Source organism: Pezoporus occidentalis, unplaced genomic scaffold (genome assembly GCF_034315485.1).
Source record: "Pezoporus occidentalis ecotype Australia unplaced genomic scaffold, CSIRO_AGI_Poc_V1 ctg424, whole genome shotgun sequence".
NCBI classification, from domain to species: domain Eukaryota; kingdom Metazoa; phylum Chordata; class Aves; order Psittaciformes; family Psittacidae; genus Pezoporus; species Pezoporus occidentalis.
In genome coordinates, this window is record NW_026915752.1 from 195,481 (window position 1) to 218,156 (window position 22,676).

The 22,676-nt window shown below is 55.2% G+C and overlaps 1 protein-coding gene across 6 annotated transcripts in view; it reads right to left on the reverse strand.

Moving 5' to 3' along the window:
* Window positions 1-19,937, reverse strand: part of GATAD2A (GATA zinc finger domain containing 2A) — a 42,515-nt gene extending 22,578 nt beyond the window's left edge. Inside the window, exons 1-2 of one of the 6 annotated variants that reach the window (XM_062634408.1) lie at window positions 19,812-19,937; window positions 5,813-5,884 (exon numbers count right to left, since the gene is read on the reverse strand). The gene's annotated coding sequence lies outside the window, so the exon portion shown is untranslated. Of the gene's footprint in view, window positions 1-5,812; window positions 5,885-11,618; window positions 11,781-17,277; window positions 17,297-19,811 lie in introns of those variants that run through there. The other 5 variants (XM_062634403.1, XM_062634409.1, XM_062634405.1 and 2 more) reach the window with 5 other exon arrangements.
* Between the last annotated feature and the right edge of the window lie 2,739 nt (window positions 19,938-22,676).

Sequence of the window (22,676 nt, forward strand, 5' to 3'; positions counted from 1 at the left end):
GCCTCGTGTTTGAAAGCAGGAAGAGAAAGCAAGCATTCCACAGGGAATTTTAAGTTTTATGGAAGCTTCTGCTTTTTGTGACAAGGAATGGCACAGCTCAGGGCGGAGCACCCGGGATCTAAGCAGCAAACACTGATCTGTAAGTGCTGTCGCTGCAACAGATTAACTACCACCATCCATTCCAAAGGCAGTTCAGGATTCCATACAAACCACTGTGCACTCCTCAGACTCAGGCCATTACATTGGTCACCCTGCAGCCTTGGCAAAAATTCCTCTCCATGCAGCCCCACTGCCCTCTGAGCACACTGACAACAGGAAAAACCCCAAACTTGAGCACACAACCAATTCATGCTTGCCTGGTAAACACTGTATGCTTGTGATGCCACCTGTATGCTTTCCATTGGGAAAAGGGTCAAAAGAGCTCTCCTGGCATCTTCCAAATCCTTTTGCCCTCCAAAGAGCAGAGCAGCAAGACCAAGAGAACAAACCTGGTTTGGCTCAGGCAGTGTCTGCGGCAGCAGGGAGGTGCAGGGCACCCTCACAAAGGGGATGCTGCAGCATCCACTGGGAGGAAAACCCTCACGTTCCAGTTTAAGGCTTGGGAAATGAATTACTCTGTGCTCCTGTTTGCTGCAGAAGTAACATGAAGACAAACCCACACTTAAAAGCAGCAGCAACACCCTTTCCTTGCTGTTTGTGATGTTTGCTTCCACCCTTCACACCAAGTTACCCATATCACCTCCTCTCCCCTGCAGGACTGATCACTTCCTCATACAAACTCCAAGCAAACCCTTCACAGAGAAGTGGTTTTGCCTTTCCCACTGGTTTGCACAACTTGGTAGTTTGAAGTTACATGGGATGAAGTCAAAATTACATCCTGATGCTGTGCTGGAGCCATCAGCAGTGCGGGGCAGCAGATACGGGTCCAGCACAGACCATGTGCAGTGGGCTCAGAGCCCACTGCAGCCACACAATCCTCACTCTTTTCGGTAGCCAAAAGCAAAGCTCAACAACCCTCGTCCCCAGCATCATCTGGAAACTCTTACAGCAAAAGGGGGGGGGCAAGAAAGCTGGGGAATAAAAAAGCCAAGCTTCCAGAGGCAGAAACAGGGAGGTTCAGACACATCCAGTGCCCCTCAGTGAGTGCTTCCTGAAGGGAGCTGATCACAGGCTCGGTGACAGTGAGCAGTGGCACAGACCCCATGTGCACACCAGAGTGCAGGCCAGGCAAGCACCTCAGATCATGCCCACGTCCGCTAGAAATTAACTCCTCATAGCAGGATGTAAGCAGGTTCAATGAGAAGTCACTGCTTCACCTGAGCTTATTTTCCTGATACGGAATCATTAGGGTGGAAAGGACTTAAAGATCATCCATGCCATAACTGTTCCTGCCCCATATACTCATTGGTCACAAAGCCACAAGTGAAATGTCCTGGAAAAAGCCATTAAACTGTTACATATCCATGTGTGTGTGACTGCACTACAGCGGGCATGTGTACTCACATGGGCACATGCATAAACGTGCACACACAGCGAACTTCACCACCTCATCACATAGATGTTTAACAAACTAAACCTGTAGAAAGCCAAAGAATCACATTTCATGTTTTTAAGGACTAAACTAAAACACCACCATGAGAACAGAGGTTATTTTGCAAGCTGGGGGGGTGGTGGAGAAAATCATCACTCCATACCTGGATTCAACCAGAACTCCATCCTGCCCCTGTGGAAGGCAGGGAGCAGCCAGAGACGGGTGACAGATCTGCTCTCCCCATGCCACCAGGCTTGATGCAGCAGCACCAGCCATGAGGCCACTGGGGGTACCTGCAGCACTGTGGCCATCGGGGAGTACCTGCTGCACCATGGCCATGGGGGGCACTTGCTACTCTGCAGCCACTGGGGGTACCCTGCTGCATCGTGGTCATTGGGGGTACTGGCTGCACTGCGGCCATTTGGGGTACCTGCTGCACTGCGGCCATTTGGGGTACCTGCTGCACCGCACCCATTGGGGGGGTACCTGCTGCACCGCACCCACTGGGGGCACCTGCTGCACTGTGGACATTGGGGGCACCTGCTGCACTACAGCCATTGGAGGGTACCTGCTACACTGCAGCCATTGGGGGGTACCTGCTGTACTGCAGCCTTTGGGGGGTACCTGGTACACTGTGGCCACTGGGGGTACCTGCTGCACTGCGGCCATTGGGGGTACCTGCTGCACCATGGCCATAGGGGGTACCTGCTGCACTGTGGACATTGGAGGCACCTGCTGCACTGTGGACATTGGGGGTACATGCTGCACCGCACCCATTGGGGGGGTACCTGCTGCACTGCACCCACTGGGGGCACCTGCTGCACTGTGGACATTGGGGGCACCTGCTGCACTGTGGACATTGGGGGTACCTGCTGCACTGTGGACATTGGGGGAACCTGCTACACTGCGGTCACTGGGGGTACCTGCTGCACTGCAGCCATTGGGGGGTACCTGCTGTACTGCAGCCTTTGGGGGGTACCTGGTACACTGTGGCCATTGGGGGTACCTGCTGCACTGCGGCCATTGGGGGGTACCTGCTGCACTGCAGCCATTGAGGGGTACCTGCTGCACTGCGGCCATTGAGGGGTACCTGCTGCACTGCGGCCACTGGGGGTACCTGCTGCACTGCGGCCATTGAGGGGTATCTGCTGCACTGTGGCCATTGAGGGGTACCTGCTGCACTGCAGCCATTGAGGGGTACCTGCTGCACTGTGGCCATTGGGGGTACCTGCTGCACCATGGCCATAGGGGGGTACCTGCTGCACTGCAGCCATTGAGGGGTACCTGCTGCACTGCAGCCATTAGGAGTACCTGCTGCACTGTGGCCATTGAGGGGTACCTGCTGCACTGCAGCCATTAGGAGTACCTGCTGCACTGCAGCCATTGAGGGGTACCTGCTGCACCATGGCCATAGGGGGGTACCTGCTGCACCGTGGCCATCGAGGGGTACCTGCTGCACCATGGCCACTGGGGGGTACCTGCTGCACCGTGGCTCACCAAGGGTTAACTCCTGCCATTTTGGTGCCATTCACGACATGTCCATTAAGGGTGTTACATAACAAAATGGCAGCTTTAACCCTTCCCTCCCCGGGCTCCTGCTGCTCTGTCTCCGCCCCAAGGGTGCTGGGGGGCCCTGCACTGCCCAGCACCCACGGGTCTATGGAGAAGGAGCCCACAGAAGTTTCCTGGGGGAAGCTGCCCGAGCGGCCCAGCAGAGCAGAGCATCGGTCCAGGGATGCCAGCCCAAGAAACAGGGTGCAGGGCAAACCTGGGGTACCTGGATGTGAGCCCTGACCCCCACCACCCTGGCTGCTCCTTCCGCACCTCCAGCCTGGCAGAACCTGCTCCTGTTTCCATGCGAGTGTCCAGACTCACACCGTGCCCGTGTCACAGCGCAGGAGGACCCAATCCAGCCTGGACGGAGGCTGCACAGTTTGTGAGACGCACGCACAGACGCTGGCAGGGAGGCACTACCGGGGAGCTGGGAGCACCGCGGACCCAGAGCTCTGGGTTCAACCAGGACCTGGCAGCTGAGCGCCCGCTGAGCGCTATTTGTGTCAACTCACCTTAAAAACCACCACGGCTGTTACAGCCAAGTTTGGCTCCGTGAACGAGCCCGAGCCCAGCGCTATCTGAGGGCTCTGTGTAACAAAGACAGAAGCATTCACAATTCGCGACCGAAAGCTGAATGAGCCCCACAGATGAGATTAAACACGGAGCTGTGTGCACGGAAAAGAGCCGTTGTCTCTGAAAAGCAACCCAGTACTTGCTCCATTTTCATCACAACTCCACAAGTGTTCACCACAAGAAGAAAACACCACAAAGCAACCAAAAACCAGCGCCAAAGACCGCTTTTTCTCTCCTCAATCCCTTTTAGCAGTGTTTTACTGGGGGTATCCAGCCCAAAGCCAAGCCCCGACTTCTCAGCCCTGCCACAAGGACGCCGATTCCCGGAGCTGCTCCCAGCTTTCCGCATGCTCTGGGATCGTGATTCACCGCTGCAGTTTTCAGGAATGAGCTGCCTGGTTCAGGATGCACTTGGGTCACTGTCACCAGTGCCTGGGGGGGGTTCAACCACCCTCATGTGAGGCAGCCAAAGGATGCAATCAAAGACTTTTGGTTAAAAGCCACCAGCTACGACCAGAAACTTCACCGCGGTGAGAAAGACTCCGCTTTCCTCCAGGTATGGATTCTCCAGGCACACTGACCCTCCCAGGCAGCAATCCCTTAGTCCCAAACTGCTCATCCAGTGTTCAGTTTGACTCCAAAACCTCCCACTTCAAGGCCTACAACTTGATTTCAGCTTCTATTGGATGGGAAGAGACTTCAATATTAAGGGACGTAAACTGCAATCAGATCCTCAGCCCTTCTCCCACCTCCTCCCTATTTAATGCATGCTTCTTATTAGAGGAGGGATCTAGGTTGGTTCATTGATTTTAATGCAACAGCAGCAAAATTAGCATCTTTAAATACTCAGTCACAACAACAATCAGCTTTCCCATCATCACATGCTGTGCATACTCTAATCCAGGCAATTCCTTGGGTTTTCTGCATTTGGGAAACTTAAGGGAGGCTTCCCCGGGCACCAAGTGCTGCACGGTGGATTCCCACCTTCAAGCCAACACAAATCATGTAACAGAGCCACAGAGAGGGAATTGGTGTAAGCGGATCCAAAGGACAAGGCACCAAAAGAAAGCTCTGAACAACTAAGGCCTGGTGTCATTTCCCAAAGCCACATCCTAAGTCTTCTAAAGAGAACTCAAAGATGATGGGAACTGCAAGGTCCACTGCTTTGGATGCTGCTTCCTGCCACTGCATGAGGGATCTGTTCCACCCGAGTTCTCCCTCAAGTCTTAGGGACCTGTTTTAGTCCAGAAAGTCCTGGCCAGGAACTCTGGTAATGACTGTGTCTGGGCTCTGCGTTACCCAAAAGCAGGGAGATTCCTCAGCGCCGGAGCCCAGAAATACCAGGTGTGATTTGGGTACAAAACGCAGTATTTGGATACCAAGTTGGATTGGCAAAATAAGATCCTCCGTAACTGGTTTATTTAACGTGGTTTATGGTGATAACCCACTGAACAAGAGCAACTGCCATCACCATGGTCAACACATGTACACGTGATGCTCTCTGCTGCTCTCAGCTATGCCTGATGGCAATAGGAAAGGTGGTTTCCTGGGTTCATTTGGCCTTCTGGGCTCACAAAACATGGTCCTGCTTTACAAGATTCGGGCACACCTGCCCTAAAGAGCCAAAGCCCATCAGTGACGCTCCTGGCCTGCCTCGTTTGACAGCAGAGCAGCAGCACCAGCAGCAGCAGCACACACAGGACAGTGGATGAGGAGAGCTTGCCTTGAGCTGAGCACTGCTGGAGCTGCAGGGTCTCTGCAGAACCGGCACTGCCATGCCCAGGTTTTTTCTCTGGGGTTGCACAAATGACCAAAACACAGAGGGAGCCTCAAGGGAGGGGGTTCTGTGCCTTTGCTTTTGCTTCTCCTGTTCAAGACCAACAAGACTGCAGCTGCTCTGACTGCCCAGCGAGGAGGGGCTGAGACCTCTCTGCCCCTTACGTCAAAGAGCCCAAACCCACTCTGGAGCGTGCATTAAGCGCTAAGGGAAAGGCGCCTTTTGGTGCAGGCACAGGAACCAAATCCTGATCCCAGCTGAACCTGGACAAAGCAGGAGCTGATGGTGCAGAAGAGCAGGAGCCGGTTCCACCCTCCCAGCCCACCTCCCCATGTGCAATATCAGACACTTGTCCCCACCGTATTCCCAGCTCCTACCTGTCAGTGAAGTTCATGGGTTCCAGGTGGGATCCTGACCGGGCTGCTTGGAAAGTGTCTGGAGCGAGGATCCTGCGGGAGAGAAGAGGGGTCAGTGCAGCCAGGACAAGCACCACCATCACCCGGAATAGGGCCACCCTTCAGCACTGGGACCCGTGTGGAATATCACATACTAGGATTTTAAGGAAAGGAACCGCATTGTGTCCGGATGCTTTGGGTTAAAACCAAAAAGCACACACAAGAGTAAAGTTACTGCTTTTCTTACTCGCTTTAGTGTTTGCTTCTTGTGTTAACACCACAGAGGAAACCAAGTACTTCTTGCTATCTCAGGGCTGTCCCGAACATCTGCTGGAACCAGCATTCCCATTTCCCACCAGCAGCTTCCCCTAGAGGAAGAAGAGACCTGCAAGACCATTCCCTTATCCCACATCACCACTCCCTGCACAGGCTTCCACGGGCAGAGAAAAGGGGAAGCAACTTCTTGGAGAAGTTTTTGTCTTGCAGGACAACACAGAAAACCACAGGAACGTGCTCAGGCATCACCTGCTTCTCGCTGCAGAGACGGTTCTGCTGCTCAATACTCACTTATGCTTTACAAAACTCCCTTTATGAGCCTGTCCCTGCAGCGGGGGCCATCCCAACCTTCCTTCTCCCTATGAAACACTGAGGGAGGACGCCCTTGGCCACACCAGCCATTACCTACACGAGCAGCCCTGCAGCCAGCCCCGCTCCCCACAGCCTGGCTGCAGGTGGGACAAGGTGCGCACGCAGGGGCAGCCCTGGCCGCAGCAGTGGGTGCTGTGGGGCAGGGAGGGCTGGAGGTGGAGCGCAGCGGTTGATGCTCGCTGCTGCCAAGACGCCTCCCTGGAAGCCGGGCTCTTGTTTCTGCTGAGCCACCACCAACTGAGTCATTTCCCTCCTCCGAATGGTGCCGAGTTCTTTGCTCCTGCCCACAAGGCAGGACGGGAACTCTGCGGGCTCTCGGCCTCCTCTCTGCATGGGGGAGAAGGGCTGCGAAGGGTCCCCCCCACCCCTGACACCCACCCCAGGACCAAAGTCCAGTCTCAGCTCATCCCAAAGGACTGGGCCAGGTTTTCCCTGTTTGACTGATTTTAAGCACCCCAAAAGGTTCCAACAGGTTAAATACTACCAAAGTGCACGGAGAGAAACTTAATGGATCTACAACCGTATTCTAGTCCCTGCTTAGCTATCTAGAGGGCAGGTCTTGCTAATTATAGCTCATCCTATTAGTCCAATGCTTTTCTAATTAGAAGCCCATTGAAAACCATTGCAAGAGCTACACCAGGGCCTTCAGCAGTGCTATAAAACCTGACAGATAGAGCAGTATTTCCATGCTGCTCCTCGAGCATCTGGCCTGGACACGAACAAACACTTCTTCATGGCTAAAGATGAGGAAGAGCAGCAGAGGGAGGACAGGCCGTGTACCGGGTCGTGACAACCCCGAGAGCACAGCCACGGGGCCAGGGAGCGGGGCCACTGCCGGGGAGAGGGAATTAGAGAGAGGAAGAAATAAAGGGAATCATTCTGCCTGGTGGATGCTTGCTGAGGGGACTGGTGAAGGTCACGGTGGGAGAGGAGGGTCCTCTGCTCTGCGGGAGGATGGAAGGGGACAGAGGGAAGGAACACGGTTATGGACTGAGCCCGGCAGCACCCTCCCATCCGAGTGCTCCCGTGCTTTGGGGGGCTCGGCAAGATCACCCCGTCCGATGTGCTCTGGGTGCAGGAAGCCGAAGGCACAGAGCCGCGTTTCCAGCTCTGGCCAGGCTCCATTCCCAAGGAGCTGCAGCTCCCAACTCCCAGAGTGCTCTTGGCACGGGCCGAAAATAGTTTTCCTCTTGTGAGGACACCACAAGAGCTCTTTAACCCCTTCAGCACCACGCGGCCAGGGCCACAACCACCCGCATCCAGCACATGGAAGGTCCCACAGGAACGCAGCAGAGCGACGGCACCGGGATGCCTGAGGAATCCTGGAAAGAGAAACTCTGCCCAAGGACCTGCTCTGAGCTTTGACTGCACTTGAACCAGCAGAAGTGAGTGCACCGGCAGTGATTTAACCTGCCGGGGGGGAGGCTGAGATGAGCTCTTAGGCAGGAGCTCTTCCCTGGGAGGGTGCTGAGGCGCTGGCACAGGGTGCCCAGAGAAGCTGTGGCTGCCCCATCCCTGGCAGTGTTCAAGGCCAGGTTGGATCCAGGGGCTTGGAGCAAGCTGTTCTAGGGGAAGGGGTCCCTGCCAGTGCAGGGGTTGGACCTGGAGGAGCTTTAAGGTCCCTCCCAACCCAACCCAGGCTGGGATTCTACATTTCAGAATCATGGCTCTTATCCCGATACTGCAGTTTTTTAAGCCATCAGAAGGCAAATGCTCAAGAAATGAGAGACACTGAAGAGCATCTCTCGCTACCCCACAACAGAGCCCAGATGCAGCTGCTCAGAGCCAACTTTGTCACTCCTGGAGTTCTGCCTTTCAATGAAATGATGGTGAAAGGCACAGGTTGTGACACCGTGATCACATTTTTTAGCAACATTACTGAATCCCATCAATAGCACCCAGAGAAATCACGATCCCATAGAATTCCAGAGAAAGATTTAGCCCCAAATGAGGGTTTCAAACCATTACATTTGCAGAATAAGACAGGCTGCAGATTCTCTAAGAAGATGAAGGCTTAAAAACTATGTCCCAGGTACCAGAGCTTGGCAGTTTTGCTGCAATTCCCTCCTCAACCAACTGAGATAAGGAAACTCCTGGACTTTCTGGAAGGCGAATGAAGTGGTCAGCAGAAAAGGGGCCAGAGGTAAAGCACAGGACTCCCCTCCTGGGCCATCAATAGCGCTTACATTATACCCTTCAATCAGTGCTGGTGTTCACCAGGCAGGGGAGCCAGGGGCTGCAGTAACCCTTTGGTTAAGCTGGTCCATAGATGGGGAGAGCATCACTTGAGGGAACAGCGGGAAGTCAGACAGAGGAAAAGAACTTCCCAGTAGTAGCTGGTTTTCCAGCACATGCTCCTTCTGAAGAAGGCATATTTGCCTGCATTTATTCTCTACTGGATGTCAGGGGCTACCAAATCATACAGAAGTGCCTTCAAGGGGGATTACTTCTGGATCTGGGAGAGACTGATGTACTCAGGATGCCAGCTGCAAAGTGCTCCATACGGATCCTGACACCACATCAGCAGAGCTCGAGTTCTGCCCTCTCCAATCCCACCACTCACACACACCAGTGGGCAGGAAAAGAGGGAATCCTGGGGTAAACACTCCCCACAAAATCCAGGCTGAAGCTTTGGAAACACACGGCTCTAATCTAATCTCCTGCAGTCAAAACCGACTGTTTTCAGACCAAAGTGCAAGCGTATTTTGACTTCTCTCCCTCCTTAGCCTGGAGTAGCTCAGTTATTACATGACCAAGCTCCTTCCTCGCTCCCCAAACAACCCCCTTGATCTACCTGTGCTTTCCCTGACGTTACCCAGATTCCAGCCAAGTGTGGATGGAAACCTGCAGGCCGCAAAGACCAAGAGGTTCCAACAACGCAGCTCGGAAAGAAACCCCAACCCCAGCTGCACTTTTCTCTTCCAGGGAATTTTGCTGTTCAAGCCCTTGCAACCCTGGCTCCCTGTAACCAGGGCCTGGAGCAGGGCTGGCCTGGGCTGCCCTTCACAGCACCCCCAGCACACACAACAGGGTTGAGAGATGCTGTGTGGCGAACGCAACGCGGAGCCCAGGCCAGCACAAAGGGAGCACCTCTGCATCAGGCAGGCTCCGAGCACCCACATCACACTGTGGCTGGCTGCTCCTGCACAGAAACACCCATGAGTGCCTGGGGCTGGAGCAGACACAGGCCCATAACACAGTTTATGTCTTCAGATGGGGCAGAGGGGGACAGGTTCCTCGGCAGAGCTCTCACAAACACAATTATTCCTCAACAAGTCCCCAGGAAGCAGCTCGGAACACTCGAGTTTCATCAATGGAGGAACAAGGTCAGAACGTGAGCTCCAAAAGGTGACATTCCCAGACAAAGAACCTTAGAGCAACCTGCTGGGTGGACCAGCTTCCTTTCATGGTGGGTTTGGGAGCTGCAGGCCCTTATCCAGAAGCGCTAGCGTTCGTCACGTTATCACTTGAAGGAGCAAAGAGCTATGAGAGGGAATCCGGGAAGTCTGGGAGTGAAACAGGGAGAAAAAAGATCCAGTTTGTGTCATTAACTGTACAATGAGGAATTTAAACCGAACCCGGAGTCGAGGCGGGATGAATCCCGGACTAAGAGGCTGCATTGCAGCCAGGTCCCAACAGTTCCATACATCTGGTTCACACCCATCCAAGTTCATCTTCATAAGGACTGCATAGGTAGAGCCAAGTCATTGAACCAGAACCTTTGCAAGAGCCCGAGTGCAGGAAAGCACCAAACACCCAAGTGTCAGGAGCAGCAGCAAGAGGAGGAACTGGGTCTCTCCTGTTACCAGAGGATGTTCGAGATCAAAAGGGGTTGGTTTGGGGCTCTTCATGTTCCAACAGCACGCTTGGAACTACAGTTCAGTTACTGCAGTGAGTGTGAAGGGCTCCATCACTGCAACACTCCCCCCACCCAGATGAATTCAGACCAACCCCATGGGCTCTGTACCCCCAAACCGCTTTGAGAGGACAAACCCTGCCCAGCTCCCTTCATCCTCAGCAAGCGGTTGCAGTGAACTGGTTTTAATCAGCTGCAATCTCATCCCCGATGGTGCCAGTCTCTGTGGCTTGTTGGATAAACATGTTTTTCAAGAACTGGAATGACTCTGCTCTGGTTTTCAGCTGCAGAGGGTGTTTCTGGCAGGGGAAGGGGGTGTCTCCCCTCTATGCAAAGAGCCAGAGGGATGATACGCAGGTGCAGAACAGCTTGGCAGAATGGGGAACAGGGGAAGAGGGATGCATGCACGGGTTTATCACCTCCTTCACCCAGTGCCCAACAAGCCTAAGGAAGAACACTGCAAAGCTCTGGGTCTCTCATTAGGAGAGATGGAGACTGAAGCAAGCGGCATGAGGACTGGAAGCACAGGAGGAGCCTTTCACCCATCCTGTGCTGGGGGAGCTTGGGGTTCCCCGCTGCTCCAGTGCCACATTGCTCAGCTCAGCTGCAGCAGCACGGTAAGAACCCACAAGGGAATAACTTCAGCTTCCCCAGCTCTGTGATTTCCAGACCTGGCCGAGGGTGTGCGTGGGGAATGACACTGCTCAGAGCCCCAAATAAGGGAATGAGCCAGCAGCTTGGCACGGCCCCAGGCCCACACCTATTTACAGAGCACAGCCACCAGCAGGAGCGCAGCCCGGAGCCTCACACGCAGACAGATGTGGGTGCACGCAGCATGCCCTACCTGAGCCCGAAAGGGAGCCCTGGCACCCCAAGCACGGCTGTCCTGAAAGCAGGAACACTGCAGGGCTCATCTGCAGCCCCCCGGTCCTGCACTGGGAAGGGGAAAGGCAACACCAGGTGCCACTGTCAGCTGTGGGATCAAGGGGGGATTTGGGGGCTTGAGCAAGGTAAACCAGGGGTAACAAACATGGAAGGATCCCTCGGGCCAGAACAGGCAAAGGGATGGGTGAAGTTATTTCAGTGGTTATGGTTATTTCAATGGCTTCATGTAAAACAACATCTGACTCGCACAAAAACAAAGGCATTTTGGGTACAAAACAACCCGGGGTGTCACAACTCCACCAGCAGCATTTGCAAAGAGATCTCCTTATCAAGTTTGTGTATCTAAATGTCCCGAGGGATCAATAACATGCGCAATATTCAGATGAGGTCTTTAATTACCTCTCTGCTCTTCATCATCATAATTCTCAGGCTCCACACAGGAATAAGTCACCCATCAGGTCTCAACCGACAGGATTCACATGCTGTTGTTCCCAAGCTGCTTGTTAAAGCATCACCTTCAGGTTTACAGTCCCTGGTCCAGCCCAAGGAATCCCTACATCCCTCTCAGGACACCTCTGCTAAAGGGAGGAGGAAAAGCAGAGGAACCAGAGCTCCCTTCAGCAGGAACTCGTGGGATGGAGCCTGGAGGGGAGCAGTTTGGGGGTGTGCTCTGCTCCAGCTCCCAGCCTTGCTGCTCATCCCAGCTTCCAAGATCTAGCTAAAGCTCTCAAGTAAAAAGTTATCTTCTGAAGAACTGAGGGACTGTGGAGCTTCTCCTTCCCCAGAACGGGCTGGGTACGTGCCATGCACCAGACCACCCCAGAGACACTCTGCTTCCCACCGACCTTCCGGGTTCATTTGGCTTCTTTTTTGCCTATTCATGGGCTTGCCCACAAAGAGTCTCTGCAGAATCTATTAAGCCCTGTTGATACACAACCCAGAAGCTTCTCTGGGTGATGCTCCTGTTCCATCCTGCACTGCAGCCCACACGGTCCTTCCACATCAGTGATCTTCCACCAATTCCAGGCATTAAGTTAACGCTGGCCTTAACTGCAAGGGCTACCCAGGATCTTGGAGCATAACTTGAAGGGAAATCAGAGTTACGATGCAGAGCCCACACAGACGAGAGTTGGGCTGAGCTGCTCCAAGTTATGCCAGGATTACTGTCAAGTTTTGTGGAGAAAATCATCTCCCCATTAGGATCCTTCAGGAAAAGCTGCACCATGAGCCAGTCTTCCTGTTTGCAGGAATAGGTATGGAAAAGCTGTTCCAAGTGTCATCTTCCTTCCCCCCTCCCCCCGAGGGGAATGCCCCGTGCCTGCATTGGCACAGATGGTATTCGACTGCTCTACAATGCAAACCACAACATGTGAGGTTTATGCCGTGCGTGAAGCACATCCCACCGTGCCATGGACACGTGTCCAACTGCAGCACCTCATTCTGCTGGAGCCAGGATTTGCCCAGATCCTATTAAATATGAATGCCTTGGGTTTACTTCCTTTAATTCCCACAAGCATTTCAAAGCTCCTGATCCCACGGCTGTTTCAGAACACACTGGGCACAGCAAACAGGCCATGGCAGGGACGCTGCTCCTACCTCCAGCAAGAGGAACATCAGCCTTAGGTAAGAAATGCTGTGTTTCCATTGTCTGACTGACTTCAGGACCTGGAAAGTCTTCAGGATTTGAAGCAAACTACAAGAAAAGCCACTGCTGACCCCCTTCCCTTTCCCTATGGAGCAGCCACAACAGGGACCTTGCCCTGGTGCATCAGCATCCCACCCCAGCCCTGGGATCTGCCCAGCCTGGTGCTAAGGACGGGGCCTGGAGCACAGGGGCTGTGGCTTCAGCAGCCAGCACTGACCACAGTCTCCATCTCCACTGAGTTTGGAAACAAGGAGGAGTAACCAGCATCACCCCACTGCAAGGCTGTGCTGAGCTTACAGAGAGCAGGCAAGAGAAAAGCTTTCTTGAACATCAGCTCCTCACAGGCAGGGCAATTGGGTGTTTGCACTCCAAAAGGGACAAGATGGGTCCTGTCAGAACCCATTTCCAGACTATCTGAAAACTCCATCAAGGCCTCATTCTTATCTCCCATTGAAAGCTCTAAAATGAGCCTTTATCCTTTCAGCTCCAGTAATCTGGCACCCTAATGCAAAGAGCCCATCATAAACTCCTTGTTCTAACGGCTATGAAACAGGGAAAGGGGAGGGGATAAACAAAGAGATGGCCTTGAGCCCAGCTCTTACCTCCACAGCCCTCACCCTGCTCATGCGGGCTCCATCAAACCTGATTGCAAAGCAATAAGCACCTTTTGGAGGGCTGTTGTTACCCACTTTTGTCAGAGCTTCACCGCTAAAGGGTGATGATGAAGTGCTCTTAGCAGAACCTCCCACACAGTTCAACACTGTCCTTGTCACTTGATGGGTGCAGAGATAAGGGACTATCACCCACTACCACTTGGGTACCTCGCTTCCCAAACAGCCATTTCTATCCGGCTGAAGAGAGTGGAAATGGGAACAGTGTTCCCTTCATGTCAGGCTTATCCCCTGCCTGGTGGAAATGCTCTTTTCCAGGCTCCACTTCCTCGTTGCCATTCCCCCAGCTCCCATTCCCCCATCCCCATGCTGGAGTGAGGGCCCCAAGAGGCACGGATTGCTCTGGCTGCCTGGAAGCAGTGAACTGCCTCCCGATCCACACGGGTCCACAGAGACTGGAGCAGAACCAAGTGCACAGGGATACGGCCAAGTCAGAAGGGGACACGGGAGACACCAAACCCATTGCTGAAGCCTCACACACTGAGCCCTTCCCTGCTGCAGCTCACTGCAGGGCACCACAAGGAGCAGGGAAACGCAGGCAAGTCCTCGGTCACCTCCTGATTGTTAAAGGAACTGGAGACCAACTGTGCCAAACATGGCAGCAGGAAAGCCTCTCCAGCAGAGCTTCAGCTGCAACAGCAAATGCCAGTGTCTCCAAAGAGCCGGGCAAGCCCTCACATGGGGTCACCCAAAGGCAGGCAGGAAAACTCCTTAACTCCTGCAAAATCCTCTTGGTGGTGGTTTTCTTTTGGGAAAGAAAAAGAGGGAGGGAGGGGAGAGAGCAGGAAAGGGAACAGAGGAGTAGGAGAAGGAGCAGAGGCTGAAGAGCTTCACCCACTCCTACGAAGAGAAAAATAGAGCCCAAATGAGATGTAGTAAGAAAGAATTGATATAAAGAACCCTTGGATGCCTAAGCAAGACTCAAAACTCCTGCAACACTTCAGGACTCCAGTCACTGATGACACAGCCCATTTGGTGCATTGTGTTCAATGGCAGGAGCACCTGACCAGCAACAGAAGCCTTGTGAAGGGACAGGGACCATCAGGTCCAGGCCGACACACCAGGTTGTGTGCACAAACCATCCCCGAGGAGGCCACGGGATGCGCTCCCCACTCGCGCACCAAGGGCTGCAGTAACAACCATGAGATGAGGGAGAGCCCATTCCACATGGGATGCTCCTTCTCCTCTGGCCTTCAGTGGCTGGGGCTGCTCAGTTCTGCTCCCCAGACCCGTGTGCATTTCCGAGGACCACACACTGGCCTCGCACATCATCACACCAGCACAACCTCACAACACTCTTCCTCCCCCCCTCTTCCCAAAGCCTCCCATGCGCAACAGGAGGTGATGGGTTAAATCTTCACAGATAAAAGCTGATGATTAAAATGAAAGGATCTCAGCCACACTTTGCAGGTTTCCTTTGTAACACACACTAGGACCCAGCTGCAGCAGCCAACACAGGGAGGTTTAAGTGACTTTACCCAAGACACCAGAAAAACTCTCCTCCAGGCAGGACAGGGAAGGCAAGGTGAGGATGAGGAGTTACTGCAGCGTGCAGGACACGAGCTGGTCCTGAGCACCGCGATCTTCCTGATGCCATAAGAGGGACAAACATATGGGGTGTGCCCACTGCACCCCCAGCCTGCACTGGACCCAGGGGCTCCAGACCAGCACCATCCTGCACTCAAGCTGCAAGGCTGAGCTGCAGCAAACCCCACCGGTAATAAAGCCAAGGAGAGAAAAGGGCATTGCTCTGCTGCACTTCGCAAAGCGTTTACACTTTCTGCCTTACTTCAAGCAACACAATCCAACTTTCACTCCCGAAGAGTCCAAAAGCAGGCAAAACTTCCCTGATTTCGCCATACAACCCAGATTTTGCCATTTTGCCCCATCCAGCCCAAACGGGGCTCATCAGATGGTTCTTTTCCCCTCCAAATGCCCACTTTGCTCATGCAGCGAGAGGCAGGGCGCTGCTTTCCAGCCTCACTGCACTAGAGAGGAACACAGCAGGTCACAGACCCCAGTGCAGGGAGAGCTGCTCTGGAATGAAGAGGTGGGAAAGCTGCACAGGGAATTCCTCCCTGCCTATAGCTGCGGCCTCCCGAGGCGATGCCAAGCTGGTCCCCATTGCTTCACTGGTGCCCCACTGGAGAGGGCCCAGACGCAACACACCAACAAGTCAAATACCAAAGAACACCATTAAAAAGGAACAGAGCAGGCAGGGAAGTGCTGAGCAGCAAAAAGCCACCATAGGGAACTGGGTATTAGTAAACCTTCACCTTTGTTCTGTCCCTCTCCCACAATGCTGCAATTCCCTCTCCTATTCCCCACCTCGAAGCGGACACATGATTCACCTGATGTGCACAGGGCATTCAGAGCAGTGCAAAGCAGAGAAAACACCACAGAGACATGAATAACCTCCAACATTCCAGATGGTGCCCAAGGAATAAAGCAGGAACTGTGTGAGGTCCCTGCGTCCAACAGATGGCCAGTTCCCAGGTGAAGGGGTGCCATGGAAATGCACCCAAGGAGGGGGGGGGAGGCAAGAAAAGCCTAAAAACCCCAAGCCAGAGGGTCCCCAGCAAGCCTCTGCACCCATCAATCATAACATAGCACATAAAGAAACAGAATGTCTGTAACTAAAATGCCAAACTCCAGTTTTTCAGGGCACAAATGCATCCTCTTGCCATGGATTCTCTCTAACACCAGGAGAGGAGGGAAGAGTGCTCATGTCTCACTCCCCCCCATCAAAACATGCTCACGACACCGCACTCGCAGCGCTGCTCTGCAGCCCATGCACAACCTGGGTGTTTCCTGGTGTGGCCCAGGGTGCAGTCCCTACAGCCAGGATGAGGGCTGGACCTGCACAGGTCCGTGTTCACACACAGGAACAGAGCACACAACTTCCTACCTGCCATGACCCAGAAGGGACCCAGGCTTTGGGAAACAAGCACAGCAGGCACACAACTGCTCACTCCCCCCAGAGGAAGGCAGTAAGAAACCACAGGAGCAAAAGGAACCTAAGGCTCACTGTTCAGATGTGCACAGGATCCAAAACCTCAGTTCTGGGGCCTCAAGAGCTGAATTTTCCCATGCATGTTACACTCAATGCCTCCTCTCAGTGAGGAACATCCAGATACTGCACCTGCAGGTTTGTGCTTCAAAACATGCTCAATGAAAACCTTCTAAATGCAGTGGCATTTGCCACTCAGAAGTTACACATGAAGCCAGTGCTTCATCCAGAGAGAAAGCCTGAGCCTTGCTGGTCGCCACAGCACCCACCAGCTCCATCCTTCCCAGGTTCTGGTACCACATCCACTGAGTTTCAATGGCTTGGTGGCACCTGGACACCATCTCAGGAGGTACCACTGAGAACGCAGTGGGGCATCCCAATGAATTCTTGCCCTCAGTATTAAAATACTCCCAGCACCTGGAAGATACCACAAGATGACTTCCTTTGACTTCCTCGAAGCATCATTCCTCCCTTCACCCCCTGAAGTAGTCCAGCAGAAGGGACTCGATATGCTTGCACCTACAAACAGGTAGGGCTGAGGAAGAGCACACCAGAAAGAGAAGTGTCAGCCCATAAGCCCAGAGCTCTTCCTCAATTACAGCTCCTTTGATGGCAAAGGCTAAGTCCAGTTCAACCCTGAGGCCGTGCAGAGAGGTCCCTTCAAGGACCAAACCTCGTACCTCTGTCCATGAGCTGCTGCCTGGAAGAAACCATCCGAGTCCTTCTCCTCACCCTGCCCATAGCTCACAACCGTTCCCGGGACAGCAGCACTCCCAATTGGAATCACCGATTTCCAGCAGCTCCCTGTGTGAGTGCTGGCCTGTAACTACCACAGGAAAGTCATAAGGCAGTTATACCAAGTTCCAGCATTAGCATACTGACACTGCATCATTCGCCAGCATTGTTGCATCATCACCCTGATGTAACCCCATGGCGATGTAATGCTCACAGGGATGGTATTAGCTACTCCTCTGTGCTTCCAGCTCTGAGGAAAGAGGAATATCCAGCTTCCCCCATCCCACTCCACTGCTGGATACAACTCACCCCTCCTGTTAAGTCAAGCAAGGCAGGTTTTACTTCAAGCACAGAACCTGGTCCTTTTCATCCCTCATCAGCTCAAGCACAGCAACCTAACTGGTAGCAGCAGCTCTTTTCCCAGGTAAAACTCCTAAGAGCATCAGCCTGTTGCTCACCCACAGACAACACAAAGTGAGGAGCTTTTACAGCCTCAGCCTCACACCAAGCTGCTCCCTGTTGCCAAAACCAGATACCTGAAGGCAGAAAAAAACCCCAAACTAAGGAGTCCCCAGTGCTGAATCCAGCGTTGGCGACCCCAGCAGAGCCTCACTGCCTCCAGGATATCCTGCCCCTTCCCTTGTCCAGAAGGTGACAAACCCCACGCAGCGAGCAATGGAGCGTGAGGCACAGGAACACGCTGCTCCCTGCGTGTCACCATCTCAGGTGGCTGCGAGGTGGCACTTGGGGGTGATGTCCCCACCAATGACCAGTTCTCCTCCCTGCATACAGCATGGTCCCTGCTTATCGTGCTCGGGGAGGGGGGGGATCAGCCTCCCCATGGCCCGAACCCCAGTGTGGTATCACCACCACATCCCAGCAGGTACCACCCTAAGAGCTGGTGGGACCATTTCTCACCAGAGCAGGCACATGGCAGCACAGTGCCCAGGAGAACATCACACACTGGCTTACACAAAAAGCTTTCCATGTGCTACACATCCCTCTATTTCTTACTGTCTTCTGCTGGCTCCTGCCTTCATCGCCCTACCACCACCTCATCCTCTCTGCCAACAGCATGTCTTTTATGCTCCTGTTTCTTCCTACCCACATCTCCTTCCACTTGAGACACTGGTCAATAGCTTGGCTGGAAGAAACCAGTGTTTCCTCCTCCCGCTGATGTATGGCAGCTTCCAGCCTGCTGGCATGTCTCTTATTCCCCAAGGCCCCTCCGTTTCACTTCCTGTGTAACTGTCTCTGCAAGCAGCTCTGCTACCTCTGCTTCCAGCTGCATTTGCAGGAGAGAAACATGAAAGTCAAACACCTGCAAAAGAAGCTGGAAACGAGGATTAGGGCCATGCCTGCAAATCAGTGCTCTGTGTCACTCAGCGCACCCATCAGCTTAGGAACCTCTGGGTTTACTGCACAACGTACAGGACTACACGAGCATGGAGCAGCCAGAAGAGAGACAAGTGAGAGGAAAACCTGAAACATGGGATGCAAAAACGAGGAAGCAAACCAGCAGCAGAAGCTCCAGAGCGGTGCGCGCATCCTGAGCGCGGACGGGGCTTCCCCAGCTCTGTCTTTCCAAAGCAGTGCCCGACGCCGGTTCTCGGTCCCGGAGCTCCCCCCGCTCCGCAAGCGAGAGGCGATGCCGGCACCCGGGGTCTGCCCGGCCAGCGCCACCTCCACAGGAACCTCCCGGGCCCTCCCGCGGGCGGCAGGACCGTGCCCTGCCGGGGCAGGGCCCCTCTCAGCCCTTCACCCGCGGCCCTGCCGATAACGCCGGTACCGGCCCGAGGCCCGGGGAGGGGGCGGCTGCGAGGGGCGCACCTTGAGCCGCAGGAAGGGCGGGCGGGGACTCTTATTGTGACACGGGCCGCCGCCTGGCCGCCAGCCGGGCGAGTGCCACGGCGGGGGCTGCCCGGGGCGGCCGCTTCCCCTCCCCGCCCGGCTCCCACCGCGGCCCCCGAGGGGCCGGTCCCGGTCCCGGTGCCGCCGCGCCCGGGGGTGAGCGGAGCCCACGGCACCGCCAGCCCCGCGCCCCCGCCCCGAGCGGCCGCGGAGGAGGAGGAGGAGGAGGAGGAAGAGGAAGCAGCCCGGCGGAAAGCCCGCAACAACTTTCCGAAACAAACGCCTCGCAGGCGGCCGTCCCGGCGCCGAACAAAAGCCGGCGGCGACCCCCGGGCGCGGGGAACGAGCCGCGCCACCAAACTTTACATCTCCCGGCGGGGATGCGCCCCGGGGGCCCCGCTCCCCCCCCCCCCCCCCTTCCCCTCCGCGGGCAGGGGCACGAACTCCCCTCCCCGGCGGGCGCTCATCCATCACCCGCCCGGCGGCCGCGGCACCGGACTTTGCACTTTCGCCGGGCTGGGGAGGGCTGAGCGCGGTCCCCGCACGGCCCCGCTGCCCCGGGGCTACCCCGGCAGCGCACTCGCATCCCCAGGGCCGCCGCTCTCGGGTAACTCTGCCTCCGCCGCCTCTCCCTCCCCAAGACAATAAACCCGACGAGAACTTTTAATCTGGGCACTCACACGCCTCGGCACCTCCCCGCCGGTCCCCGCGCATCCCGGGCGCCGCCGAGCCCCGCTCCCCAGTCGCCGGTTCGCTCCTGCCCGCTCCCGGCCGACCCCTTTTCCGCGCCCCGGGGATCCCCGGTCAATCCCCGCCGCCGCGGCTCCCCCTTGCCAAATAATGCGCTTCTCACACATGGAGTCGCGGCGTCACTCGGCGGAGCATGCGCGGGGCGGTCCCGGCACAGGGCGGCCCGTCCTGCGCTGCGGGCACGGCGGTGGCGGTGGCGGCGGCAGCAGCAGCAGCAGCGGCCGCACCGCGCGGCGCAGGGACCCAGCGCCGCTTCCGGGCAATGGTGGAGCAGGTCTGTGACCCGGGGCACCATTGGCCGGAGGGGGTCGCGGCACAATGGTAGGCGGGCGGGGATTGGCTGCGGCCGGGTTGGGGGCGCCGCCGCGGGATGCGCGGGTCCCGCCGCGGCGCCCGGGGCCACGTGGAGCAGCAGCAGCAGCAGCGGGAGCAGCAGCGGCTCCGCCGCCGCCGCCGTGCCCCCGCAGAACGCTTTGTTCTCCGCCGGCGGCCCGGGCCGGCGCAGGAGCTCCGTGACACCGGCTGCTCCCGGGGCCGCTTCTCCTTCCTGAGCGCCTGCAAGCGCTGATAAGGAAACGGAGAGCATCGCCCCGCTCCCGCCGCGCTCGGTGGAGGATACCGGGCACAGAGAGCTGCGGGAGCGAGCCCGGGGCAGGCAAAGCATCCGGAGGCCTTGTTATGGAACGCAGACGGGCGGCGGGGCGGCACGGGTCTGAATCTGTCTTGAAGACGGTAATAGAGCCAGTGTGAGCTTTGCCGATTAAGGAGAGACGCTCTAAGCAGCCAGCGCTAGAAAGAAATCTGCTCTCTCACACCTGAGAGCCTCGGGGTAGCTCCTGTTAGTGCTGCCACAGCTCCTTATGGCGCCGCGGCTTGCAGAAAGCTGCCTGGAAATACCTTTAAATCCTCACCCCCCGTTAGCGGTGGGTGCACGAGGAGCTCAATTCCGAGCCGCAGCAAGCCCGCACATCCTGGATCCCAGCTCCTGCCCGGCACCGGCAGAGTGGGAGCTGATGCTACTCGGGTCCAGACACCGAAACAATAATTAATCATGGAATGGTTTGGGTTGGAAGGGACCTTAAAGCTCCTCCAGCTCCAACCCCTGCCATGGGGACCCCTTCCACTAGAGCAGCTTGCTCCAAGCCCCTGTGTCCAACCTGGCCTTGAACACTGCCAGGGATGGGGCAGCCACAGCTTCTCTAAGCACCCTGTGCCAGCACGTCACTCCCTATTTCAATATAAAAACGTATTTGCCAGGTAGAGAGTATCTGCTGGTATGAACATTGCTAAAACCGGACTGCAGCAGCCCCCCTCCTGGTGAGCACAGCACCCAGAATCTTCACAGCCAAGTGTCAGCACACCCTTAATGCGAAAATCCTCTTTTTAGGGACCCTGTACGTGCAAAGAGAACACTTGGGTGCTGTGCAGCACCGTGCTACACCTTTATGAAAATAGGCAGCTTTACATTATTAACATTATTGCATTGTAATTAAATTAAATACTGCATTTAAATTAAAATCCAGTAGCTCACAAGGACAGAAGCCATTTAAGTTGTTCTTCTGAAGACACTTCCAGCCTTCTAAAGGCAAAATCCGTAGATTACATGGACTAAATACTTCATCCTTCCTGTGTATTTTAATGCTACACAATCTACACTCTTCCTCAAAACACCACCCAGTGCAGCAAACACGGGGACATCCGTTTTGTTGTGACACCAGCACAATTTGGTGTTGGGATGTGAGAAAAGAGAAGGACTTTTTAACGAGAGGGGCTTTGGACAAGGGCCTGTAGGGACAGGCCAAGGGGAATGGCTTGAACCTGCCAGAGGGGAGACTGAGATGAGCTCTTAAGCAGAAGCTCTTCCCTGTGAGGGTGCTGAGGCGCTGGCACAGGGTGCCCAGAGAAGCTGTGGCTGCCCCATCCCTGGCAGTGTTCAAGGCCAGGTTGGACACAGGCTTGGAGCAAGCTGCTCCAGTGCAAGGGGTTCCTGCCCGTGGCACGGGTTGGAGCTGGAGGAACTTTAAGGTCCCTTCCAACCCAACCCAGGCTGGGATTCTGTGAATAAAACCCCACCAATTCCAGCAAAATTCCCAAGTGTCCCTAGAGAAAGCATGAGAACTGAGATGAAGCTTCCTCCTCAAGGCACAGCAGAATGTAGGTCAAGGAAGAACCAGCAAAGCTCAAGGCAGACCTCACAGACTTGGTCATCTCCCTGCAACCACCGGCAGCGGCGGGACGCCCGCGAACACGCTGCTCCTGCAGCCAGAACAGGCTGAACGGGTTCTGGAGCTCAGCAGCCCGTACGTGGGGTGGTAAAGGCAGAGGAGGAGGCTCTGAGCCTGGCTGACAGTCTGGAGCAACAAGACATAAGGAGTACAGACACTGCTGCAAGCTCCAGCTTGGCCTCTCTGGTACTTTCGCCTCCCTGTCCCCACTCAGAAGATAAGTGAGGGGCTGGTGTCAGACCCAGGGACAAAGCAGCCTGAAACAGGCATTTTTTGAAGTAAAAAAAGCAACTTCAGCACCTTTAGAGGATGGGGTTTATCTCTCGCATTGCTGGCCAGAAGCTTGAAATGAACACACCACATCCTTCAATAGTTAAAGGAAGAAAAGGATAAAACTAAACATGCTGCAACAGTGCTCCAAATCTGAAGAACACAGTTTTAAGGGGGCTAAGAACCAACAGAATTCCACAGGCCAAGAGATGGTCCTTTACTTAGTTTCCATCAAAACTTTCCATGCCATGTGCAGGCTGCAGCTCTCACCCACTGCTGGGGAGAGAATGGGAAGTGCTT